The 27,113-nt window shown below is 37.1% G+C and overlaps 1 protein-coding gene and 1 long non-coding RNA gene across 5 annotated transcripts in view; one reads left to right on the top strand and one right to left on the bottom strand.

Moving 5' to 3' along the window:
- The window catches only part of TFEC (transcription factor EC), a 688,992-nt gene that overhangs the window by 158,799 nt on the left and 503,080 nt on the right, over positions 1-27,113 (top strand). The gene's annotated exons all lie outside the window — the stretch shown is intronic.
- Positions 176-26,947, bottom strand: LOC309665765. Its single transcript, XR_014266676.1, has 3 exons — positions 25,380-26,947; positions 24,300-24,536; positions 176-13,848 (listed from the first exon to the last, which is right to left on the bottom strand). It is a non-coding gene; the product is annotated as an uncharacterized lncRNA (long non-coding RNA).

Raw genomic sequence — 27,113 nt, 5'->3', positions numbered from 1 at the left:
CCTGGTCGGGTCCCTGGTCGGGTCCCTGGTCGGGTCCCAGTCCGGCCCAGGCCAGGAGAGGGATCAGGGGGATGTCCAACCAGGCAGATCCCGGTCCTGCCCAGGTGGGCGAAGCGTGTCTCGGGGATGAGGACCCGAATTCGGCCCACAGAGGGGCCGGAAGGCTTCTTGGGTCACGTTGCACGACACCTAGAACTGGATGCGTAAGAGCCGGCAGGTTGACCCAGGGATAACGGACACACTGCAGCGAGGCAGCTTGGTGGTTAAGAGCTTGGGGGTATCGAATATGAAGGCCTGTCTTCACCTGCAGGCTCTACCGTTTACCTTGTGTGCCCCGGAGCGAGGTACCGAGCCTCTTGGAAGGCTCCTTATAAGGAGCTGCCTCCTTATAAGGAGCTGCCTCCTTGTAAAATGGGAGCAGTGGTGCCTGCTTCACAGCGTTGTCCCGTGAGAATTAAATGAATTAATTCAAGTAAACCTCTTACGTGGTCCCTACACACAGTACGTTTCCAGTCAACGTTGTTACTGCTGCACTATGAGATAAGGAGCCATAACACACCTGATTGCCAAGCAACTTTGCAAGTGCCAGGGGACCCTGCAAGCGCATCAGCTCTTCAGCTATCCCAGTGCCCATAGAGTATGTGAGTCAGCTGGAGGCACCATGAGAATATGAAACTTGGTACATGAGCCTCCTGCCCCTATGGGTTTGCATCTTCAGACCATAAGGGGAGGTCTGATTTTTTTTTTTTTTCCACTCTCTCTCTAAATTATAACTTACTTTTCCTTTGGATCAGATCCTGTTGAAAGATTTCAGGTATCTCTAAGATGCAGTCACATCTGCAACTACCTTGTAGGAACCATGTAAACAAACCCCTATCATAAAGCCACACTGCAGTAGATGAACCAGCCTGTGAACTACTCACACAAACGCTTTCAGAAGGGAGGAACTTGCGTGTTCATAAAGGGTTTAAGGTCTGGTGGACTTACACATGGGGGAGGAAAAGCACCTAGTGAAAATTTGCTGAAAGCAAAATAATGGGTCCTAGACTTGAGGGGGTGCCTGCAGCTTGCTCAGAGCCTAAGGCATACTAGGCACCCCGTAGGTATTGCTGAATACAGGAACTCACTGAACATATCAAATCCCCTTGTGTGAACTAGATTTGAAGAATTACTTCTTCTGAAAGAAAAAGACTATTTTTGAAAAAATACGAAAAAACAGCAGGATCCGAATTGGAAAAATACTTTGGAGCCAAAACTCAATACTCTAATAGTTAAATAAAAAGTTTACCTACTGCTACTACTGCGTATGGATGGCAGTGTTGTAACGCTGTAGAGTGTTAACATAGTTGAATCTCATGCAAACTTTGCCCCTTCTCTCCCAGAAGTGGTTCTGCTTGCCCATTCCCTTATTTCTTATTTTCTTTCCCAATTTTATCTATGTTCAATTAATTCCAAAGTGATGACTTAGACATTCTGCTTATTGCTTTTTCTGTATTTCTCTATTTCCTCCATTCACCAATGCACACTTGACTCTGAGAGTTGGGACTTTTCTAGACTTGTTGCCCAACAACTGTTTATCAAAGTGAATAGAAAACATTAATCCTTAAGGAAATCCGTTATATCAATTACCAGGAGATGGAAAAGAAGAGAGAGTTTACAGCTAAATAACATTTTGTACAAACTTATTTTCCTCAAACTTAAAACTCAAGTTTGAAGTTTAAGATTTCCAGATGTTTCATCCAAAGAAGAAAGTCATTCCCATAGTGCTAGAGTGGGCTTAAGCAATGGCTGAAAATCTGGTATTACGGCTTCTTTCCTTATCCTTCTCTGTCCTCTTGCCACATTTACATTTCCAGTGGGATTAGTAAGACATTTGCAATAGTTATCACAAGTAATTGACTCATTTTTTCAGGCGGCAGGGAGAGGAGGCCAAAAGGAAGGTAAAATTAACATGGTTTTAATGGGATAGCTTATAGATTCATTTGTAAAATGGTAGGTATCTATGAAAAAGTGTCTCTAAAACCTAAGTTAAAAGAAATTCATCTAGACCCATCTAGATTTGTTGTATTTAATGTGGAGCTTAAAAGAGAACAATTCATTTGTCTATTTGTTTACAAATTTCTCTCTCCCCCACCCCTTCCCCTTTGGTAACCATAAGTTTGTTTTCTATGTCTGTGGGTCTATTTCTGTTTTGTATTTATTTAAGTTCATTTCTATCTTTCTTTTTCAGATTCCATATGTAAGTGTATCATATGATATTTGTCTTTGTCTGGCTTACTTCACTTAGTATTAATCTCTAGGTCCATCCATGTTGCTGCAAATGGCATTATTTCATTCTTTTTTATGGCGAAGTAATATTCCATTGTATATATATACCACATCTTCTTTATCTATACAACTATCAATGGACATTTAGGTTGCTTCCTTATCTTGGCTATTGTAAATAGTGCTGCAGTGAAGGTTCTTATTTTGATGAAATTCTTGTCCACTTCACCATTTTAATACATAAAATTTTTTGAGACAGGCTGTAACAATGATTTTGCTTATCCTATTAGTAAATGCTTAGAAAATCTTAGCTACTATTGTCCTCAAGGAGTTTAAACCAGAGTGATTACCACAGCAAGTAGTATCCTGTTTCTTCTAAGTGGGAGATCTACCAGAAAAGGGGGAAGAGAGGAGGTGGGCAGGAGCTAAATGGCTGAGCACTCTCTAGGATCTTCCATACCACAGAATAACTCTCCAGTAAGCTCTTTTTAATTTTTTAAAATTGCCCTATAACCCAAGGAACTAAAAAATTTCATAACAAATCCCATACCGGTGCATTTATTTTCTGCACCGGTACAAGAGGGCTGATTTTCCAATGGTTACTAATATATTTGAAGAATAACAACTTGATAATGTATTAGTATTTGTGAGTAGGATAGTTTATAACCATTTTGTTCTTCACCTTTCTCAGCATAGTGTCTAAGAAAGAAGGTTGTATTTCTGGTTCCTTGAAAATTGTATGTGAATACTTTTATGAATAAAAATATCTTTTTCTCTTCAGTTTTTTTATTTTTTCCAGATCACATATGTATATATATATTTTCCCTCTGTATGCTTACATACAACTTTAGGCAGGTTCTGTTCAAATGACCTTTGTGAAAACTGGTTATTAATGAAAATAATGACTTCTTGATTTCACTATTATGGTTTAATCATATTTAAAGCATTTGGATTAGGCAGGGTTTCTCAGCTTCAACACCATCCATATTTTGGACCAGATGATTCTGTTTTGTGGGTAGTGTCCTGTGCATTGCAGGATGTTTAGCAGCATCCCTGGCCTCTACCCTCTAGACGCCAGTAGTACTCACCAGTCGTGACAACCAAAAATATTTCCAGACATTGCCAGATGTCCCCTGGAGGCCAAAATCACCTTTTCCCTCCTTTCCTGGGGTGAGAACCATTGGATAAGATACCGCTGAAACAGTTCTTCATGTGAATGGGAATAATTAAGCTCCAGCTGTCCATTTACAAACCCATGCTTAAATCTCAGAATTGTAATACCAATTTGTCAGAAACTCCAGGGATTTTTAAAATTAACCTTAAGGATACTTGTTTGCCCTGTAAAAATTTCAGAACTTATTATCATCAGTTAAATTGCAGATTTTCAATATAATGCTGATATTATTTGAGGGATGTACATATACCTCATTAAGAGACCAAAAAGAAACAACCGCTAGACCCTATCTACCTTGCAGCCTCCTACATTTTCCTTACAAAGGCCAGGGCTATTTGAATGATTGTAGCTGGAAAAATGAGAATTGGGGACTTCTTGATTCCATCTTAAGGCTGTAAAATTTAGTAATTTTTGACACTCTTCAGCAACTGAATAGCTTTTGCAAGCTTTAGGTGACCTTAACAGAGAAGTTCATGGATTTGTTGGTGGAACAGCTAGATGGTTGCTTACCAAGTCCTTTAAGCATCCCTTCCCAGACTTGCTTACTGGCAGCAAGGCAAAGCCTGAGAAATTTGGAAAGACCTGCAGTATCTTGCATGAGCCATTCTCTTTGTGGATAGTGGGCTTTGCATAAACTTCCTTCCATAACTTCCTGTCCCGTACTCCATCTTCATTCATGTATCTTTTCATCTTCTCCCCCCTTCACCCCTACCCTCCAATTATCCCCTCCCCAGGGCTCCCACAAAAAAGTTTAAGGGAACAGATAAAAAATGTCTGTTATTAAAGTTATTCAATAATTAACTTTTGTGGACTGGTGCCAGAGAGTTGTATGGAATTTAATAAAAGCTTTTTCATTTTTTTTCTTACCTATCATTTGTCTCTGTTCACATTTTGGGTAAAATTAGCCTTTACCAGTGAACCAGCAAATTCTGAGTTTAATATTAACGCACAGTAGCTAGTTTGTAATTGGTGCCAGTTTAATCTTCTGGCTGTTTCAAATAGTACCACCTCTGGCCATAACCTCTTTTCATGCACAAGAATTTCCAGAATTAACTTTTGTTTGGGAATACTTAGCTATTAGAAATAGACGAGGAAGAAGGTACACTCCTGAAAAGTCTATATTCATGACTAGAGCTGATAGGATAGGTCATTCTATTCTCATTCAAAACAATGCATGACAATTAATTTTGGAATTTTTTTATCCTGTCTTCCATAAATAAAGGATGTTCCTGTTTAATCTTTTGAGTATCCCATTGATTTCTGGAATACTGTAAGTATAAATAAGACATCTCCCCAGGACTCTGGTATTTTATCTTTCCAGAACATGAAATAGGCACTAAGTGTTGGTGAGCACTAACTTTCAAATTAAAACTCTTATTAAGTACAACTTCCTCTGCATTCAAATGGGAACATATTTCTGCAAAACTGCATAGTTAAATGTTTTTCAAATACCAACTGAAATGTGCACACTAAGATTACTAGTTATCATAACAAAAGATCAAGAGGTTGTTTTCTTAATTTGGGGTTTTATTTTGGACAAAAGAATATTTTAGCTCAATTTGAAGCCTTTGATTCTCTAGTAATTCTAGTAATTCTTGTTTTTGCAAATGTTATTCTACTTTCATTTAGAGTAAATGCCAACTTTTAAAAATGACACAGTTAATTTACATTAGTCAAAAGAAAAAAGTATGGGAAGTTTTTTGTCTGCTTGTTTTGTTTGTTAGTTTTTGTTTTTAATAAATTTTAGTTTTATTGCATATTTCCAATAGAAGAATAAAGACAAAAACACAGAATGCCTTCTACCTGGTTCTTGTAAATTACTGCTTTGGTGTCTGTTAGGTGACCTTTAATGCTTGAGAGAGTCATCTGGGAGTCAAGAGCAAAGGGAATCCAATTGCATGGAGCAGATGGAAGACTGGGAGGCTGCCAAGGGGGGGCTGGGCAGAAGAATTTTTAGATTATATTTTCCTATCAATAAATATCTGGGAAGAATTTTGTTTCCAGAGAGTTTACTAAAAGAATGTCTATTTTTGTTCCGTGGTTACATGAAACTGTAAGGCACATTTCTACACTACATAAAGACATGAAATAAATTAGTCAGTTCAGGTGTCTGTATCCATTCTTTCTGGGCCACTGAAGCCTAGTTAGACCCTCACTGCCTGCCAACTGCTTATTAACTTCCAGGTTCCTTGTTAGAATAGGGAGAGGATTGGATCCAAAGGTAGATATTAAAGTTACTCTATTAAATTCATTACCAGTAGGACTGTTGACATTCTTGTGTGTCTGAATAAGGTAATTCTTCTCTAGTTAAATAACTACTAAATGAATAAATGTATTATTTCAAAAGCAACTTTAGTAGATGTTTGCATTTTCTTAAAAAAAAAAAAAGATAGGAATCCTTTGAAGCATTCAGAACATTCTCATCGTGCTAACCTCAAAAGAAACAACAAACTTCATTGAAATATACACAGTTTCCTATAACATCTGTATTTATGTCACCATCTAACTTTTGTGGTATGATAACAATTATTTACCAGATAGGTAGAGTGACTATTTTCCCCTTAATAATAGTAAGTGAATATAAAAATCTTGCTTCTCACTTATTCTCAGTCTATATATATTCACGTAATTACACATTTTACTAACAAGTATGCTTTTTTTCCTTTTTAAATAATATTATGGTCATTGGAAGCTCTTGGATAAACAAGTCACTGAAAATAAACTTAGATAGTAAAACACTGTGGTCCTGAAAAACTGCACACTACTTTATTTGGAAATAGTAGAATTTGCAGAATGTTGCTGTAAAGGGCATGCTACTCAAATTACTTGGTTCTGAAGACTCTTACTATGAAGGCAAAGTATTTTCTGAAGGAGTAGAGCACAAATAGCTAAATGTTTGAGCCAAAAAATAGAGTTATTATTTTACTGTCTTGGAAAAGCCTATCCAATTTCACCATGTATGTATTGCAAGTCTTTTTTATTAAAAAGATAGCATAATAGAAGAAGCAAGAGGTGACAAATAAACAACTGTTTAGGCTTAAGTTATTTTTACCTATAGGATGCTGATAATCTATAAGAGTTGGACTGTCCTTTAGGAAAAGATTAAAATGCAGTTAAATTTCTTTTAGGTGTAGGGAGATGTTTTGGGCTATTAAAACCTACTTTAGAAGTCTACATTCCTGCCATGGATCTTATTTTCCCCTAAGTTTCTTCAGTGTTTTCTTGTTGGTTTGTATTTTCCTGCCAGAGAAGGAGCTTCCATGACAGAACTGTTTTCCTTTTTCTCCCCTTTCTTCCTCTCCTTCCTCTCTCTTTCTTGCTTTCTTGCTCTCTTCCTTTTCAAAGTGTTATTTTCCCCAGTCACAGTCTTACTAACAACATCTCAGGGTTGGGAAGAACTTTTGAGGTTCTAGACTAATGATCACCCATCAATGAATCTTCATAAGTGGCATACAGGCTCTGTTGGAATAGTTAGCAATGGGGAATTACTTTATAAAGCAACCCAATTATGGTTGTTATAACATTCTTCATCATATGTGCCAGGGTCATCTATCTACCTAAAATTCTCCCTCCCTCCCTTCCTTCCTCTTCCTTCTTTCTCTTTCTTTTTCTTTATCTCTCTATCATCTTCTGACTTCTACAGCTAAAAAAAGTGTGAAATGTCAGCCCTTGAAGTATTTGAAAGTAGTTTCTGAACACCAACCCCTGTCCCTACTGAATCTCTTTTCTAGGTAAACAGATTTATTTCCTTCAGTTGTTCTTCACGTGTCACTGTTACCAAATGCTTCTTATAATTTTCTTATTCTCTGGACCTGCTCCATATCTCAAAAACCACACTTAAAGTATAACACTTGGTCTGGGGTCTGAGCAGTGCAGGGTAGATCAAGAATACTATATTACCTTCTTCATATTGACCTCTAGACTGTTTTGATTTTTTTGGCTACTCTCTTCTAGTGCTGATTCAAATTAATCCTATTGGATATTAAAATCTCTAAGTCTTTCGTACTCATTTGTATTTTGGTTAGGTCACACTGCTAGTATGAAGTAATTAATGATTTGAATCTAAGAGGATGACTATATTATTCCTATTAAATAGTGTCATGCTTTGAGTTATTTTCTTATTTTTGACTGTTTTCAGTGTCTTAAATTACCGATAAACCATGACTTTGCTTATACCTTTTTCCAGAGTCACTGATAAAATGTTGAAAAAAGCAGGGTTGAGAACCAAGTTATGAAGCATTCCAATTTAATGGCTATAAATAGAGATGATTTCTAAATTTATAGCTCTAGCTGTTCCTGTTTCCAAGCTTCAAATTCATATATCCTTCTGACAACTTTGACATTTCACACTTTATATTTCCAAAAAACTAGCTGTTGATGTCCACCCCCATATCCAACCCTCTGGTCATTCTCATCACACAGTTGGTCAAACTCAAAAATTATGAGTCAGCTTTATTTTCTCCATTTTCTTCACTGCTTCCTTCCCCATCAAGTCTGTTAGTTCAATCTTCAAAACCAGTGCTTTCACTTTCTTCCATTTTCACTTCCCTTCCCTGGTCTAAGTTCACGTCTTAACTGAACCATCTCAACAGGCTCCATGTTTGATTCTGCATCCACTCTTCTCCCAGAAATTGCTTTCTCCACACAACAGCCAAAGGATCTTTTAATGTAGAACTACTATATGATCCAGCAGTTCCATTTCGGGTTATTTATCTGAAGGAAACAAAAACACTAAATCAAAAAGATATCAGCACCCCCATGTTCACTGCAGCATTATTTACAATAGCCATGACATGGAAACAACCTAAGTGCCCATCAACAGATGAATGGATTAAAAAAATGTGGCAAATATATTCAGTGGAATATTATTCAACCATAAAAAGAAGAAAATCCTGCCATTGGCAAAACATGGCTGAACCTTGAGGACATTATGTTAAGTAAAATAAGTTAGACAGAGAAAGACAAATACTGTATGATCTCACTTATGTATGCAATCTAAAAAGAAGAAATAGAACTTGTAGATACAGAGAACAGATTGGTGGTTGCCAAAGAGGGTGGGGAGTGGATGAAATGGGTAAAGGGGGTCAAAAGGTACAAACTTGCAGTAATAAATAAATAAGTTCTGGAGATGTAATGTACAGCATGGTGACTATAGTCAATAATAATGTATATTTGAAAGTTGCTAAGAGAGTAGATCTTAAAAGCTCTCATCACAAGAAAAAAGTTTGTAACTATGTGTGATGATGGATGTTAATTAGACTTATTGTGAAAAAACGCATAATTTAATGAATATTTTTGTTGAAGTATTTAATGAATATTCTTGTTACAAAGTATAATATATACACAGCGTAATATATATACAGCAATATATATATATATATATACCAAATCATAAATATGCAGCTCAATGAGTTGTCACAAGGAAAACATACCCTATAACCTCCACACAGATCAAGAAATAGAACACTACCAGACCTCAGAAGTCTCTCTTGCCATGTCTCTCACCAACTTCATTTCCTCCCCAAAGTAACTGAACTTTAACATGATGCATTAGACTTGCCTCTTTCAAATTTTACATAAAAGGAATCATACATAAACCTTTTTTGAGTCCAGTTCATTTCATTAAATATGACTGAAATAGTACATCTATGTTATATACAGGAGTAGTAGTTTTTTCATTTTCATTTCGTCTCATTTCATTGCTGTATAGTGTTTCATTATATGACTAAACCACAGTTTACTTATCCATTCTAATGTTGATGGATATTTGGGTTGTTTGCTATTAAGGACTGCTATGAATAATACTGCTATGAACATTTCTGAATATGTCTTTTGGTGCAGATATGAACACGTTTCTGCTGGGTTTATATCTAGGAGAAGATTCACTGAGTTAAAGGGTAAATGTATGTTCAATTATAGTAGATACATCTAATTTTATAAAGTGATTATACTAATTTATACTCCCACCAGCAGTAAATGAGAGTTCTAGTTGCTCCACATCATCACCATGTGTACCTACAATTTTGAATTTAAATAGCAAAAACATTGTAAGAATTAGATAAGTCAACAAGAATGAAGAGAATATTAAGATTGGCAACATCAAGAGTAAAAAGTGACATATCCCTGTGGTTATTTTAAAATCAGGAGGTAGATGAGAAGCAAACCAAGTACTGGTTTGAGACTGATACTCTTTCTGAGGGGTGGGTCACTGGAAACCATACAGGGGCCAAAATAATCAACCTAGCTAAAAGGTCCCTTTGGGGAGTGGGAAATGAATTCTTATTCACTGTACTTGCTTCCTGGGAAGGGATAATATCAAGTGTTAGGGGAGTACCTTGCTTTTACAAACAGTCTTTTAAATATCTTATTATGAGTAAGTGAGTTATTTTTCTACAAATATGTTGACACATCCAGTACCGCAATTCTTCATTTACATTTCCATGACTTCTCTATTTCTCTTGTCTTTGTTGTCTCTTCAGTCTAGTTGCTCACCTGGTTTTTATCTTCCTCAAACATCTATATTCCCTTTTAGCTTAACTTCATACAACTTTAAAAAATATCTAAATCTGTAGCACATTTACAAATCTATAATTTTGATGTCTAGTAATGACAGTTGAGAAGTACTGATCTAATTCCTTGATGATTCTGATTAACCTTCATGGTGTAAAGACAGTGTTAGCATCTCAGGTCCAAACCAAAACATTTTTGAGAGTGAAAGAGGGGCACTGTTGATAACTATATTAGGACAACCAGCAAAGACAGAGATTGTCATGGGCAAATTGGGACCTATTGCCATCCGAGCTTGATAACAGTCTTCAGATCATCTTGCCTTCCCATTTCCTGGGCTATGGATGGTGGACACTGTAATTTGGTTGCTTTAAAGGGGTGGGGGCTGTTCAGGAGATCTAGGAAAGGAGAATCTGCCCCCCACCCCAAAGTATCATTTAGTAGAAGAAACATGAATTTAAGGTTAAGTTTTAATTCCTGTTCTAAAAATCACTATCTGTGTAGCTTTGTTACTCAATCTCTTTTATCCTTGGAGTCTTCATTGAAAAATGCAATGATGTAAGAATGAACCAAAATGCCAGAGAAAGTATTTAAGTCCGCCATTACCAGAAAAGATACTCAATACATATTACTCTTCCAAGAGAGTCAATGCTTGCAAATAAGAAGGTAATCAAAGGGAGAGGAGGTGGCCTCATACTGAAAACGGTCCAATTCTCTCATCCAACCTATAATTCTTAATATTGTATGTATCTTTTATATTTTTCTCCAAATACTTTTATATTTGTTTCTAAGAACTGTCCTGTGGTAAAGGCAGGGCAATTTTTATTATACCCATATTAGAGACAAAGAAGCAGAGGCTCAGAGATGTTCATAGTTTTGACAAAATTGCCATGGTTATTAAATATTAGGTCCAGGATGTAAACCCAGGTCTCTTGCATCTTGGTCTAGGACTTTTTTTTTTAACATGTCTGGCTCTTCCTGCCTTTTTCAGGTGTATGGATGGGTAATTAATTAACTCTGGTCCCTAGGCTTGAGATAAGACACTGATTTGAAAGAAGCCATTTAATAAAATATTTAAGGTATATTTGCTTGTATGATATGCTTTGCTTTATTTTTTGACACAAGTGAGGTGTTGATTATAGTTCTGGAAGCAGCTAAAGGATAAAAATCACTAACTTTTTATTATCTGCATACGTATCACACATTTTACGGTTATTCCAAAACAAATGTTCAGTTCTGCAGTTGCTTTTCCCTGAATACTAGAAACACCTCAGATATTTTTCCATCAACCCTCTATTCAGTGAGAGTATTATGCTCTGGGAATGCTGATATTACATCCAAAATACAATTAATAATTTCAGTCTGTGATATAAAGCACATAAATTATTTCAAAGGCAAATGAAAAATAAATCAGGGCCCGACTATGTTTTAGCGTTATTTTCCACCACCTTCTTCAGCTGATAGTATGAGAAAGCTAGAGTTAATCCTAAAACCCTTGGAGCTTAATAGTCAGGACATTGCTATTCAACAGCAAAAGAAAGAAGGGGAAACAGGTGGACAATGTTCCAAATCAATGGTAGTGGCTCATGCTTCTTCAAGGGGAGTGGGCTGACCCGGAGCACAGGGAGGGATGGGGCCACCCACATGGCTGCAGGTTCAGCCCAAATAGTTCTAAAGTGCCTCAGAAAACACTGGACTAAAAGAGTAGAAATAAGTACATGTCTTTGTATGACTTGAGAGAATGGTCCAAAAAGAAGATAGAATCCATATGGAAGAAATTTAGACTTCCTTTTTAAAGGAAGCTTCCTTTTTTTAAAAAAGTAACAGCTTTATTGAGCTATAATTCACATACCATACAATTTACAAATTTCAAGTGTACAATTCAATGGTTTTTGGTATATACACAGCGTTTTGCAACCATCACCACAATCAATTTTAGAACACCTTCATCACCCCAAAAGATATTCTTTACACATTAGCTATTATCCCCCAATCCTTCCATCTCCCCAGCCCTAGGCAACCATGATCTACTTTCTGTCTCTGTATATTTGCTTATTCTGGGCATTTCATGTAAAATAATTTATATAATATGTGGCCTTTTGCGACTGGCTTCTTTCATTTAGCATAATATTTCCAAGGTTATCCATGTTGCATTAAACATCAGTACTTCATTTCTTTTTATTGCTGAATAATATTCCTTTTTACTGATATTATCTATTAATTAATTGATGGACATTTGGATTGTTTTCCCTTTTTGGTTATAATGAAGAATGCTGCTGTGAATATTTGGGTACAAGTTTTTGTAGAAACATGTTTTCATTTATCTTGCATCTATACCTAGGGGTGGAATTGCTGGGTCATATTGTAACCCTATATTTGGTCTTTTGAGGAGCTGCCAAACTTTTCCAAAGTGGCTGCACCATTTTACATTCCCACCAGCAGTGTATGAGTGTTCCAGTTTCTCTACATTCTTATCAACACTTGTTATTTATCTTTTTGAATATAGTCATCCTAGTGAATGGTAAGTAGTATCTCACTGCTTTAGTCCTCTTGGGATGCTGTACTAAAATACCATAGACTGGATGGCTTATAAACAACAAACATTTGTTTCTCATATTTCTGGAGGCTGAGAAGTCTAGGATCATGGTGCTGGCAGACAATGTTAATTTAGGGCTTCCTGTTTCATAGACATCTGTCATTTTGCTTTGTCCTCACATGGTGGAAGGGGCTAGGGAGCTCTCTGGGGTATTTCATAAAATCACTCCCATTTTTGAGTGTTCCACCCTCCTGACCTAAGCACCTCCCAAAGCCTCACTTAATACCATTACATTGGGCATTAGGATTTCAACATATGAATTTTCAGGGGACATAAACATTTAGACCATAGCACTCATTGATTGGCATTTTTCTGATAGCTAATTATAGATTTCATTTTTGTCCAGAATGTTAGCCAATATATATGCCCTTCAGGGACAATATTGGCTAAATATTGCAAATCCCTGTATATTATCTCCACTGTAAAAGTTCTTTGTTCATTTCATGTAATTCCTATTCCATAGTTATGTCTTTCCCGTGGACTTGTCATGTGGCAATTAAGTTATAGTGTGTTTATTATATTGCATTAAATCGTATTATATTTATATATTGTATTGTTATAGGGTATTGTCTTATTAGTTACATCTTTTCTAGGGGCAATATATAATTTTCTCCAGGAAGACTGCAACTCTCAGAGGATAAGGTCCATGCTTCTTGTTTATTTTGAGACTGTTTCATGATTTAATACAAAGTTGAGCATGTAGTTTGCGCCTACTAAGAATTTGTTTATTGACTAGTTCAGTTGATTGCTCATTTTTGCTAGGCTAGTTTAAATGAAGTCTTAAAGCTAAAAAGATGTAAATGAACCAATATTCACAAAATGTAAACTTCATCAAGTGTTGGGTAATTAGGATTTTACCAAATTAATTTTTTAAATTCATAGTTTAACAGAGCTTGATAATTAAGTACAGCAGCATCCCTAAGATAAGAGGATTGGGGGTGATTCCCTGTGGAGGTGAGGGTGTTGCATAGGGGCCCTGTGCTGCTGTTTCATAGAGTGATGTGGGGAGTTTTCCTCATCTCTATCAGTCAGACAAATAGAACCACATCCACAGATTCTACTGGGAGGCATTTGGAAGCTTAACAAGGGGTATGTGAGTAAAAGTGGTTTTAAAGAGTATCAGTTTTCATTTGTTCAACTTCCATATGTACTATAACAAAATTGATTTGCTTGATAACTCATCTGTTGTTTCCCTTTCCCACTTCCCCTTTCAAAGTTGCTCCTTTTCCATTTCATACCAAAGAAATGCAGACCTCTCATCCATCTTGAACTTATCACGCTGCTGTGCTCAGTACTGTAAAAGCCTCTGGAGAAGAGAGTGGGGAAGGGACAAATTCAAAGTATTGGTGTTGGCAGTCTTCTTCAATCAAGAAACCATAAGCACTACCCCTAATTCATCTTATTCAGATAAACATTTCCAATGCATTTTTCTTTTTATGTTTAGTAATTACTCACCAAAATTTGTGGAACATTTATACTGTCTTGATCAATTATTTACTACTAATACCTTTAATAATAATTATTATTATTTATTATTATGATGTACTACTAACTGTTATAGCAATACCTCATTCCAGAAGGAAACTTACAATTCTTAGATGTTTAAGATCACAGGCAATAAAAATCAATTTCAATTTATAGACATATTTTTGTAGCAAAGAAGTATGCTAAGGTGGTCAAAAGTAGTTTCGAGCATAAAAAAAATTACTTTAAAATCATATTCTATAGATGCTGAAGGGGAAGTCACATGAAATAATCATCTCAAGAAGAAAAAGGACAAAGACAAATTTTTTATAATTAAAGAAAAACTTGTCATGTATTTGCTTATTTATTAATAAAATAGATGATATCAAATTGATGATACCTATATCCCACTGGCTACATTTAAAACAGTAATGTTAGTATTTATAATATTCTGGAAATTACTTTCTTTGCATCTATTTAAACAGTGGTGAAAAAGACATTTTATGTGTCAACCTAGAAATTTACAAAGTTTTTCCAAACTTTTTCATGGGGTATTGAGCAAAAAAAGAATAAAGAGAAGAATATTGCTATGGTTCAAGGTAAGGTACTTTCCAACTGCACAGGCTTCGTTTTTGTAACTTCCTTTCCCCATTATATTAATTTTGGTCCTGCTTTTATCTGAAAACTCTGATGTTGAGGGAGGGTGAGGGAGGAAACAGAGCAACAACTGTCCTGTCTGAGCACATTCTGCTGCTGGAAGTCATCCCAGAAGATGCTCCTCAATGATTCCAGTGTCATGTGAACCAAGTCTGCTTTCAAGGCCTTCTGAGAAGGCCCTTGATCTTTTCCCCTCAGACTGATTTTCATAATTTCTTAGGGTTTTTGTCAAAATATTAAAAGCATTTAAAAATATTTTCAAGTTAAAGGAAAACCCTCTTTATGTCTAAATTATAGCAAGTAAAATTTCAGAAAAGTGGTTACATTTAAACATAAGAGTGTTGCAAGTTGGTAAGTATATTGCAATGTTTGATTTGGCAGCTGTGGAGCAAAGCTTTAACTGAGGGTAGGATTTTCATCTTTTCAAGCCAAATATGGTCAGTTTTAAACTCCTGACAGTGTCCATATATATATGTCTCTCTTAATAGTTTGACTTGGATTTATTACTCATACAACTCAGTCCTCCATGTGGCAAAATGGGGTTTTCCTGCCTTTGACCCTTTCTTGTGGTTTGGCACTTGCCCTGCTCCCTCTGGGGTCCAGGCTCATGAAAAATTAAACTAATAGGAGGGGATCTTTGTTTATCCCCATATAAAGGGATTTGCAAGTCATAAGTGAGGAAAAGTATCTTAAATTGCTTTGCAAACTCTATAGTGCTTTCTAAAGGTTACCTTTATTACAAATAGCCCAGGGGTTCCTTGAAGACAGCAACCGTATCTTACTGAACTTCAAATTTTTCACATCTAGCACAGTGCTAGATATACAATGTGTAGTTAATTTATGTTTCCTGAGTAAATTTCAGTTTTTTTCTCAGAACCTCAAGTTAATCTGTGCAGCTTTGAGGGCAACCAAATAGAATTAATGTTCATTGAGTGTTTACGAGATACCTTTTTTAGTATGAAGGTATCTCAAGTGAGCAAATTCCTAGTGTCATAACTACTTGGCAATAAGAAACTCTGAGAGTTCATACTAGGTGAATGTTGGGCCTACTGGACTGGGAGAGGCTGAGAGAGATGGGCTGGCTATGGAGCTGGAGGTGTACCAGATTGAGTCCTCTAGAAACGGATGCCAAAATGGCATTATATACTAAATGTGCAAGAGATTTACTGGGGGGAATACGTGTAAGAGAAAAAGGAAAGGAAGAAGAGTTGCTTAAGAAGAGTCTCAGACTGCAGCAGAATTATAAGAAAGCTTGGGCTGGCCTCAGCATCCCCATGCTCAGTCATTGGCTGGGGGCAACCTGTGGAAAGTGTGGTCTCAGCAGGAACAGGGTGGTGGATTCAGAAAGCAGCAGTTAGGGCCATCTATCAACTATGTTCCCCATAGCAAGAGATCTGAGTGGTGCATTTTTCAGGGCCACAGCAGGCTTTTTGTGTGGGTGGAATTAGAAGCAGTATTCCAAATCACATTGATTGGAGGCTGAGGCAAACCTGGTTTAATCTAGCCAGCTGATCCTGAGAAGTGGGTAAAGAAACACAATTAGTAAGGAAGAATGGTAATCTGGAAGCACAAGTTAAGGAAGAGCCAGTCTTTTGGGGTTGAAATAAGTGAAGTAGGGAGTGAGTAGAAGAGACTCATGAGTGTTTTATGCTGAGTGAAGTTAATTGAACAATGAGATGCAGAATGTACTTAATTATATAGAATTTGAACCTTCAGATTATTTTCAATATGTCAAAATGATTGTGCATTTAAAAAATGGTTGATGGAATGTGCTGTATTAGAATCTGGAGAAAGGTCATCAAAGAGCATTAAAAAGGGGAAAGATCACAAATCTATCCCAATAGTGTGAGAAAAGAACTAAGTGGAAGCTTGGTGAAGAAAGTCCTAAAAACTTAAGGGACGTGTTTTGTTATTTCTATCTTTTAATGTTCCTGCTAGCATTCACTTGTACTTAGTTACATTTCTTAGAAAATTAATACATATCTTTTATATTTTGTTGATGTAGAAACTTATCATCCCCTCCTTTTAAATTATTTGCAGATGCAAGTTTGATCACATATCTTTGATTGTAACATTTATGTACTCCGGTTGTGACAAATGATTTTATAAAGCAAATTTATCTAATCATACCCAAGAACAGGGGGTTCCCTGGTTGCGCTCTTGTCCTCCCAGTTCTTAGAGTAATTGTGTGATGACCTATCTTGTCATAACCTGATCTTATCAATTAAATTATTTTGTTTTTTAGTGTCAATGTACTAAGCTTACTCACATTTAGGAGAAAATTATTATCATAAATTTCCATTTTCTTGATTTACTTAAATCAGTGGTGAATAAATGACTATAGTTTTTTGTGAGTTACTGTTTATCAAATTGTGGCTAACATTGATAGAAGTTTTATTTAAAAGATTTTATGAGTTGTAAATTTTCTGTAAACAGTGTAAATGCTTTGCAAAATTGATATTAGACAGTCTTCTTCATATTTTACATGGCATGGTAGATTCTGGTGTTTATCTACTTTAATTATTGGCATTATAGAATTTATTATGTGGTTCTACGAAAGTTATTTTCTCTTACATATTTTCTACATTTAAAAATCTTCTAACTCATGCATTATGTAACCCATTTTAATCACTTGTATTAAAATGACACCTTATTGAGCATCTAAATTGCTTATTCTAAGTGTCTTAAAATGGTAATTGAGATTTTCACAATGTTAAAAGGATATACATTATGAAATATAAAATATGTAGGCATCATTTTGACGGCCTCTGAAATCTCGATAAGTTTTAATGCCCTATTATAAAAGGGTCTTTTTCACTGTCTAGATTGGGATGCAGGTATTTATGGAATATAAAACATCCATAACCTCTCTCCTGCCCTCAATCAACACACACACATACACACACACACATCAGTGTGTCTATGATCTGTTGGCATGCATGGAGCTTTTTGTTTTTCTCCAAGCTCTGAGTCTGGTTGAAGAAGGAGTCATAGGAAATGGGGTGAGTAGAAAGATGGAAGGGATGACATGGTATATGTTCGCAGCCTGGCTCTTTGGACTAGAATTGAGACCATGGAATTAGAAGGGAAGAGCTAGAAGTTGGGAAGAACTGTTTTCTTAAAAGATGTAAAATTCTGGCTATATTGGAGCTATTTTGGTACTCATTCTCTCAGGCTCTTTGTGGATTCCAGTCCTGCTCTGATATCCCAAAGTTTGATGGCTTTGAGAGCTTCAGGATTCAGCACCTGGCACAGATTTTGGGTTAGTGGGCATTATCTGTGGGTGCATTCAGTGAGGCTCAATGAAATGGGAGAAGAAAGGATGTTGGATGCCATTAGCTAACTAGAGCTAATGAAAATAGCTATTGGTCAAATGGAAATATTGGTGGCCTCCATTTGGGAGTGGTAGAAATAATCAGAGATCACTTTAAATAGGTTAGCATTTTTAATGGAGCGATCACAATTTGAGTATGTATATGTGCATAGATAACACCCTGATGAAACAAAGTGGTGATTTGTTTGTACTATAATAATAAGTTTATATGGGTGTGTATAACCTTAAAATTATGAATTTCTCTGGAATACTATATTTATTATAAAATGGCTTTCAAATTAATTAATTTTAAATGGTTATATTTTTGTCTAGGATGTATGGGATTTTCAAGCTTAATTTTCTTTTAACATATTTATTGGAGTATAATTGCTTTACAATGGTGTGTTAGTTTCTGCATTATAACATAGTGAATCAGCTATACATATACATATATGCCCATAACTCCTCCCTCTTGCGTCTGCCTCCCACCTTCCCTATCCCACCCCTCTAAGTCATCACAAAGCACCGAGCTGATCTCCCTGTGCTATGCAGCTGCTTCCCACTAGCTATCTGTTTTACATTTGGTAGTGTATATAAGTCCATGCCACTCTCTCACTTCGTCCCAGCTTACCCTTCCCCCACCCCATGTCCTCAATCCATTCTCTACATCTGCGTCTTTATACCTGTCCTGCCACTAGGTTCTTCAGAACCATTTTTTTTTTCTTAGATTCCGTATATATGTGTTAGCATACAGTATTTGTTTTTCTCTTTCTAACTTACTTCACTCTGTATGACAGACTCTAGGTCCATCGACCTCACTACAAATAACTCAGTTTCATTTCTTTTTATGACTGAGTAATATTCCAGTGTATATATGTGCCACATCGTCTTTATGCATTCATCCATCGATGGACACTTAGATTGCTTCCATGTCCTGGCTCTTGTAAATAGAGCTGCAATGAACATTGTGGTACATGACTCTTTTTGAATTATGGTTTTCTCAGCGTATATGCCCAGTAGTGGGATTGCTGGGTCGTATGGTAGTTCTATTTTTAGTTTTTAAAGGAACCTCCACACTGTTCTCCATAGTGGCTGTATCAATTTACATTCCCACAAAGAGTGCAAGAGGGTTCCCTTTTCTCCACACCCTCTCCAGCATTTATTGTTTGTAGATTTTTTATGATGGCCATTCTGACTGGTGTGAGGTGATACCTCACTGTAGTTTTGACTTGCATTTCTCTAATGATTACTGACGTTGAGCATCCTTTCATGTGTTTGTTGGCAATCTGTATATCTTCTTTGGAGAAATGTCTATTTAGGTCTTCTGCCCATTTGGGATTGGGTTGTTTGTTTTTTTAATATTGAGCTACGTGAGCTGCTTGTACATTTTGGAGATTAATCCTTTGTCAGTTGCTTCATTTGCAAATGTTTCTTCCCATTCTGGGGGTTATCTTTTCGTCTTGTTTATGGTCTCCTTTGCTGTGCAAAAGATTTTAAGTTTCATTAGGTCCCATTTGTTTATTTTTGTTTTTATTTCCATTTCTCTAGGAGGTGGGTCAAAAAGGATCTTGCTGTGATTTATGTCATAGAGTGTTCTGCCTATGTTTTCCTCTAAGAGTTTTATAGTGTCTGGCCTTACATTTAGGTCTTTAATCCATTTTGAGTTTATTTTTGTGTATGGTGTTAGGGAGTGTTCTAATTTCATTCTTTTACATTTAGCTGTCCAGTTTTCCCAGCACCACTTATTGAAGGGCCGTCTTTTCTCCATTGTATATTCTTGCCTCCTTTATCAAAAATAAGGTGACCATATGTGCGTGGGTTTATCTCTGGGCTTTCTATCCTGTTGATAGAAAATTGATCCATTGATCAATATTTCTGTTTCTGTGCCAGTGCCGTACTGTCTTGATTAAGGTAGCTTGGTAGTATAGTCTGAAGTCACTGACTCTGAATCCTGCAGCTCCGTTTTTCTTTCTCAAGATTGCTTTGGCTATTCGGGGTCTTTTGTGTTTCCATACCAATTGTGCAATTTGTTGTTGTAGTTCCCTTAAAAATGCCATTGGTAGTTTGATAGGGATTGCATTGAATCTGTTGATTGCTTTGGGTAGTATAGTCATTTTCACAATGATGATTCTTCAAATCCAAGAACATGGTATGTCTCTCCATCTGTTTGCATCATCTTTAATTTTTTCCATCAGTGTCTTACAGTTTTCTGCATACAGGTCTTTTGTCTCCTTAGGTAGGTTTATTCCTAGGTTTTTTATTCTTTTTGTTGCAGTGGTAAATAGGAGTGTTTCCTTAATTTCTCTTTCAGATTTTTCATCATTAGTGTATAGGAATGCAGGAGATTTCTCTGCATTAATTTTGTATCCTGCTACTTTACCAAATTCATTGATTTGCTCTAGTAGTTTTCTGGTAGCATCTTTAGGATCCTCTGTGTACAGTATCATGTCATCTGCAAACAGTGACAGTTTTACTTCTTCTTTTCTGATTTGGATTCCTTTTATTTCTTTTTCTTTTCTGATTGCTGTGGCTAAAACTTGCAAAACTATGTTGAATAATAGTGGTGAGAGTGGGCAACCTTGTCTTATTCCTGATCTTAGTGGAAATGCTTTCAGTTTTTCACCATTGAGAACGATGTTGGCTGTGGGTTTGTCATATATGGGCTTTATTATGTTGAGGTATATTCGCTCTATGCCTAATTTCTGGAGGGATTTTATCATAAATGGGTGTTGAATTTTGTCAAAAGCTTTTTTCTACATATATTGAGATGATCACATGGTTTTTTTCTCCTTCAGTTTGTTAATATGGTGTATCACATTGATTGATTTGCATGTATTGAAGAATCCTTGCATTCCTGGGATAAACCCCACTTGTTCTTGGTGTATGATCCTTTTAATGTGCTGTTGGATTCTGTTTGCTAGTAGTTTGTTGAGGGTATTTCCATCTATGTTCATCAGTGATACTGGCCTGTAGTTTTCTTTCTTTGTGACATCTTTCTCTGGTTTGGTATCAGGGTGATAGTGGCCTTGTAGAATGAGTTTGGGAGTGTTCCTCCCTCTGCTATATTTGGGAAGAGTTTGAGAAGGATAGGTGTTAGCTCTTCCCTAAATGCTTGATAGAATTCGCCTGTGAAGCCATCTGGTCCTGGGCTTTTGTTTGTTGGAAGATTTTTAATTCCAGTTTCAATTTCAGTGCTTATGATTGGTCTGTTTATATTTTCTATTTGTTCCTGGTTCAGTCTCGGAAGGTTGTGCTTTTCTAAGAATTTGTCCATTTCTTCCAGGTTGTCCATTTTACTGGCATATAGTTGCTTGTAGTAATCTCTCATGATCCTTTGTATTTCTGCAGTATCAGTTGTTACTTCTCCTTTTTCATTGTTAATTGTATTGATTTGAGTTTTTTCCCTTTTTTTCTTCTTGAGTCTGGCTAATGGCTTATCAATTTTGTTTATCTTCTCAAAGAACCAGCTTTTAGTTTTATTGATCTTTACTATTGTTTCCTTCATTTCTGTTTCATTTATTTCTGATCTGATATTTATGGTTTCTATCCTTCTGCTAACTTTGGGGTTTTTTTGTTCTTCTTTCTCTAATTGCTTTAGGTGTAAGGTTAGGTTGTTTATCTGAGATGTTTCTTGTTACTTAAGGTAGGATTGTATTGCTATAACCTTCCCTCTTAGAACTGCTTTTGCTGCATCCCATAGGTTTTGGGTCATCGTGTTTTCATTGTCATTTGTTTCTAGGTATTTTTTGATTTCCTCTTTGATTTCTTCAGTGATCTCTTGGTTATTTAGTAGTGTATTGTTTAGTCTCTATGTGTTTGTATTTTTTACAAGTTTTTTCCTGTAATTGATATCTAGTCTCATAGCGTTGTGGTCAGCAAAGATACCTGATACAGTTTCAATTTTCTTAAATTTACCAAGGCCTGATTTGTGACCCAAGATATGATCTATCCTGGAGAATCTTCCAAGAGCACTTGAGAAGAAAGTTTATTCTGTTGTTTTTGGATAGAATATCCTATAAATATCAATTAAGTCCATCTTGTTTAATGTATTATTTAAAGCTTGTGTTTCCTTATTTGTTTTCATTTTGGATTATCTGTCCATTGGTGAAAGTGGGGTGTTAAAGTCCCCTACTGATTGTGTTACTGTCGATTTCCCGTTTTACGGCTGTTAGCATTTGCCTTATGTATTGAGGTGCTCCTATATTGGCTGCATAAATATTTACAATTGTTATATCTTCTTCTTGGATTGATCCCTTGATCATTATGTAGTGTCCTTCTTTGTCTCTTGTAATAATCTTTATTTTAAAGTCTATTTTGTCTGATATGAGTTTGCTTCTCCTGCTTTCTTTTGATTTCCATTTGCATGGAATATCTTTTTCCATCCCCTCACTTTCAGTCTGTATGTGTCCCTAGGTCTGAAGTGGGTCTCTTGTAGACAGCATATATAAGTGTCTTTTTTTTGTATCCATTCAGCCAGTCTCTGTCTTTTGGTTGGAGCATTTAATCCACTTACATTAAGGTACTTATTGATATGTATGTTCCTATTACCATTTTCTTAATTGTTTGGGGTTTGTAATTGTAGGTCTTTTCCTTGTCTTGTGTTTCCTGCCTAGAGAAGTTCCTTTAGCATTTGTTCTAAAGTTGGTTTGGTGATGCTGAATTCTCTTAGCTTTTGCTTGTCTGTAAAGTTTTTAATTTCTCCATTGAATCTGAATGAGATCCTTGCTGGGTAGAGTAATCTTGGTTGTAGGTTTTTCCCTTTCATCATTTTAAATATGTCCACCAGTCCCTTCTGGCTTGTGGAGTTTCTGCTGAAGGATCCGCTGTTAACCTTCTGGGGATTCCCTTGTATGTTATTTGTTGTTTTTCTCTAACTGCTTTTAATATTTTTTCTTTGTATTTAATTTTTGATAGTTTGATTAATATGTGTCTTGGCATGTTTCTCCTTGGATTTATCCTGTATGGGACTCTCTGTGTTTCCTGGACTTGATTAACTATTTCCTTTCCCATATTAGGGAAGTTTTCAACTATAATCTCTTCAAATATTTTCTCAGTCCCTTTCTTTTTCTCTTCTCCTTCTGGGACCCCTATAATCAAATGTTGGTGCGTTTAATGTTGTCCCAGATGTCTCTGAGACTGTCCTCAATTCTTTTCATTCTTTTTTCTTTATTCTGCTCTGTGGTAGTTATTTCTACTATTGTATCTTCCAGGTCACTTATCTGTTCTTTTGCCTCAGTTATTCTGGTATTGATTCCTTCTAGAGAATTTTTAATTTCATTTATTGTGGTGTTCATCATTGTTTCTTTGCTCTTTAGTTTTCTAGGTCCTTGTTAAACGTTTCTTGTGTTTTCTCCATTCCATTTCCAAGATTTCAGATCATCTTTACTATCATTACTCTGAATTCTTTTTCAGGTAGACTGCCTAGTTCCTCTTCATTTGTTTGGTCTTGTGGGTTTTTACCTTGCTCCTTCATCTGCTGCATATTTCTCTGTCTTCTCATTTTGCTTAACTTACTGTGTTTGGGGTCTCCTTTTTGCAGGCTGCACGTTCGTAGTTCCCGTTGTTTTTGGTGTCTGCCCCCAGTGGCTAAGGTTGGTTCGGTGGGTTGTGTAGGGTTCCTGGTGGAGGGCCCTGTTTTCTGGTGGATGAGGCTGGATCTTGTCTTTCTGGTGGGCAGGACCACGTCTAGTGGTGTGTTTTGGGGTGTTTGTGACCTTATGGTGATTTTAGGCATCCTCTCTGCTAATGGTTGGGGCTGTGTTCCTGTCTTGCTAGTTGTTTGGCATAGGGTGTCCAGCATTGTAGCTTGCTGGTCATTGACTGGAGCTGGGTCTTAGCATTGAGATGGGAATTTCTGGGAGAGCTTTTGCTGTTTGATATTAAATGGAGCTGGGAGGTCTGTGGTGGACCAATGTCCTGAACTTAGCTCTCCCACCTCAGAGGCACAGGCCTGACACCCGGCTGGAGCACTAAGACCGTGTCAGCCACACAGCTCAGAAGAAAAGGGAGAAAAAAAGAAAGAAAGAAAGAAAAATAAATAAAGTTATTAAAATAAAAAATAATTATTAAAAATAAAAAATTAAAAAGTAATTAGAAAAGAAAAAAGAGAGAAAGAAGAGAGTAACCAAACCAAAAATCAAATTGACCAATGATAACAAGTGCTAAAAACTATACTAAAAAAACAAACACACAAACAAACAAAAAGACGGACAGACAGAATCCTAGGACAAATGGTAAAAGCAAAGCTATACAGACAAAATCACACAAAGAATCATACACATACACACTCACAAAAATAGAAAAAGGAATAAATATATATATACCATTGCTCCCAAAGTCCACTGCCTCAATTTTGGGATGATTCGTTGTCTATTCAGGTATTCCACAGATGCAGGGTACATCAAGTTTATTGTGGAGAAGTTGATTGTGGAGATTTAATCCGCTGCTCCTGCGGCTGCTGGGAGAAATTTCCCTTTCTCTTCTTTGTTTGCACAGCTCCTGGGGTTCAGCTTTGGATTTGGCCCCGTCTCTGCGTGTAGGTCGCCTGAGGGCGTCTGTTCCTGCCCAGACAGGACGGGGTTAAAGGAAGCAGCTGATTAGGTGGCTCTGGCTCACTCAGGCCGGGGGGAGGGAGGGGTACGGAATGCGGGGCGAGCCTGTGGCGGCAGAGGCCGGCATGACATTGCAATAGCCTGATGCGCGCCGTGTGTTCTAACGGGGAAGTTGTCCCTGGATCACGGGACCCTGGCAGTGGGGGGCTGCATAGGCTCCCGGGAGGGGAGGTGTGGATAATGACCTGTGCTTGCACACAGGCTTCTTGGTGGCTGCAGCAGCAGCCTTAGTATTTCATGCCCGTCTCTGGTGTCCACACTAATAGCCCATGCCCATCTGTGGAACTTGTTTAGGCTGTGCTCTGAATCCCCTCTCCTCACACACTCTGAAACAATGATCTCTTGCTTCTTAGGTAGGTCCAAACTTTTTCCTGGACTCCCTCCTGGCTAGCTGTGGCGTACTAGCCCCCTTCAGGCTGTGTTCACGCAGCCAACCCCAGTCCTCTCCCTGGGATCTGACCTCTGAAGCCCAAGCCTCAGCTCCCAGCCCCCACCCGCCCCGCTGGGTGAGCAGACAAGCCTCCCAGGCTGGTGAGTGCTGGTCGGCACCAATCCTCTATGCGGGAATCTCTCCACTTTGCCCTCTGCACCCCTGTTGCTGCACTCTCCTCCGTGGCTCCGAAGCTTCCCCTCTGCCACCCGCCGTCTCCACCAGTGAAGGGGCTTCCTAGTGTGTGGAAACTTTTCCTACTTCACAGCTCCCTCCCAGTGGTGCAGGTCCCGTTGCTATTCTTTTGTCTCTGTTTTTTCTTTTTTCTTTTGCCCTACCCAGGTACGTGGGGAGTTTCTTGCCTTTTGGGAAGTTTGAGGTCTTCTGGTAGCGTTCAGTAGGTGTTCTGTAGGAGTTGTTCCACATGTAGATGTATTTCTGATGTATTTGTGGGGAGGAAGGTGATCTCCACATCTTACTCTTCCACCATCTTGAAGGTCTTCTCTGGATCTCCAAGCTTAATGTTTAGTCAGAGGTGACTATCTATAACCAGTTATAACATGACAGTAAATGTTTTTGTTGAAACATTCAAGTATTAATTACAACACATTGCTTCAGGTAGCAATTTATAAAAGAAGTTGTCATATAAACTCCACCTAGTCTGAGTCTATACCCATATAGTCCCACCCGGGAATAAATCCTGTACCAGGGTTATGCTAAAAACAAAGTGTCAAAGACCAGCTTTAACCTCCCACAGTAAACAATTCAGAAACTGAACAAATTAATGAAGCAACTGTTTCTAATGTTTGGAGAATAAGCAGCATAGAATTGTGATCCTTGTAAGAAAGGAAGCAACTGTGAACCAAACAATCTTCTTGGTTCTCTGCCTGGAGTCAAAACCAAGGGAGGGAACACAGGGATGGACACTCAAACAGATCCTGGAAGACTTGCTGACTTGAGAAGATGAAGATCAGAGTCTGGGGAGGCTGAGACAGCTGGAAGTTACAGGTCAGAGTTTTGGAAAGGGGGCACTTATAAGAAAAGAAGTCCATAAATCTGCATGGGGTCACCTCTAGTTTTCATTGAGTACTAGGCTACCCACCTAGAGAATAAAGCTCCACGAAGATGGAGAAGGAATGACTATGAGTCTGTAAGAGGAAATATTCAGAGCTCACAAAGGGCAAGAAGACATTTGAGCTCTGGCCATCCAGAATGGAGAGTTCTTAATGATCATCTGGGAAATTTAATGCAGACCCCAGGATTCCTGCCTTAGAAGTAAGAATGAACCAACATTGGAGTGGATGCTGTTGTTGACCCACCCAAGCAAAATGTATAAATAGACCTCAGAGGTGATGGAACTGATCTGCAAGTTATTTAACTCTGTACAGGAAGAAAGCAATCCAAACACTTAACAACATAACACTCACAATATCCAGCATCCAAGAAAAAAATTAATAAACAAGCCAAGAAGAAGGAAAAGGAGACCCTCAGCCAGGAAACAAACTAGTCAATAGAAAAAGCACGAAATGAAAGTGTTATTAGAATTAGCAAAGATGTTAAAAACATGAACACAGTAAGGAGAGAAATGTAAACTATTAAAAAAGAGGTAAATGGAATTTATAGGAATAAAAATGTGATACATAAAAGTAAAGAAATGATGGCTCCAAATTTGATGAAAATTATGAACCCACTGGTTCTGAAAGCACAATGGACCGAAAGCAGGATGAACACACGCATGCTAACATAGATACATCAAGGTACACCATAATCAAATTTCTGGAAACCCTTGAAAAAAATATTTTAAAGGCAACTAAAGAAAAAAGACATTAGATAAGAGAAATAAAGATTGAAATTACAGTAGATTTGTCATCTGTAATTATATAAGCCAGAGGACAGTGGAATGACATTTTTATTTATTTTTTTATTTTTATTTTTTATTTTATTTTATTTTTTTAAATGATATTTTTTTTAGTACCACTTAACACCTTACTGTATCATTCCACTAATTCTCACAGTAGCTACATGTTGTTGTTTTTTTTAAATTTATTTATTTTTATTTTTATTATTTATGGCTGTGTTGGGTCTTCGTTTCTGTG

This window comes from Balaenoptera physalus (assembly GCF_965194825.1).
Source record: "Balaenoptera physalus genome assembly, chromosome: 8".
NCBI lineage: Eukaryota > Metazoa > Chordata > Mammalia > Artiodactyla > Balaenopteridae > Balaenoptera > Balaenoptera physalus.
Note: the sequence above shows the minus strand (reverse complement) of the source record. Positions and strands in the feature narration are given on the sequence as shown.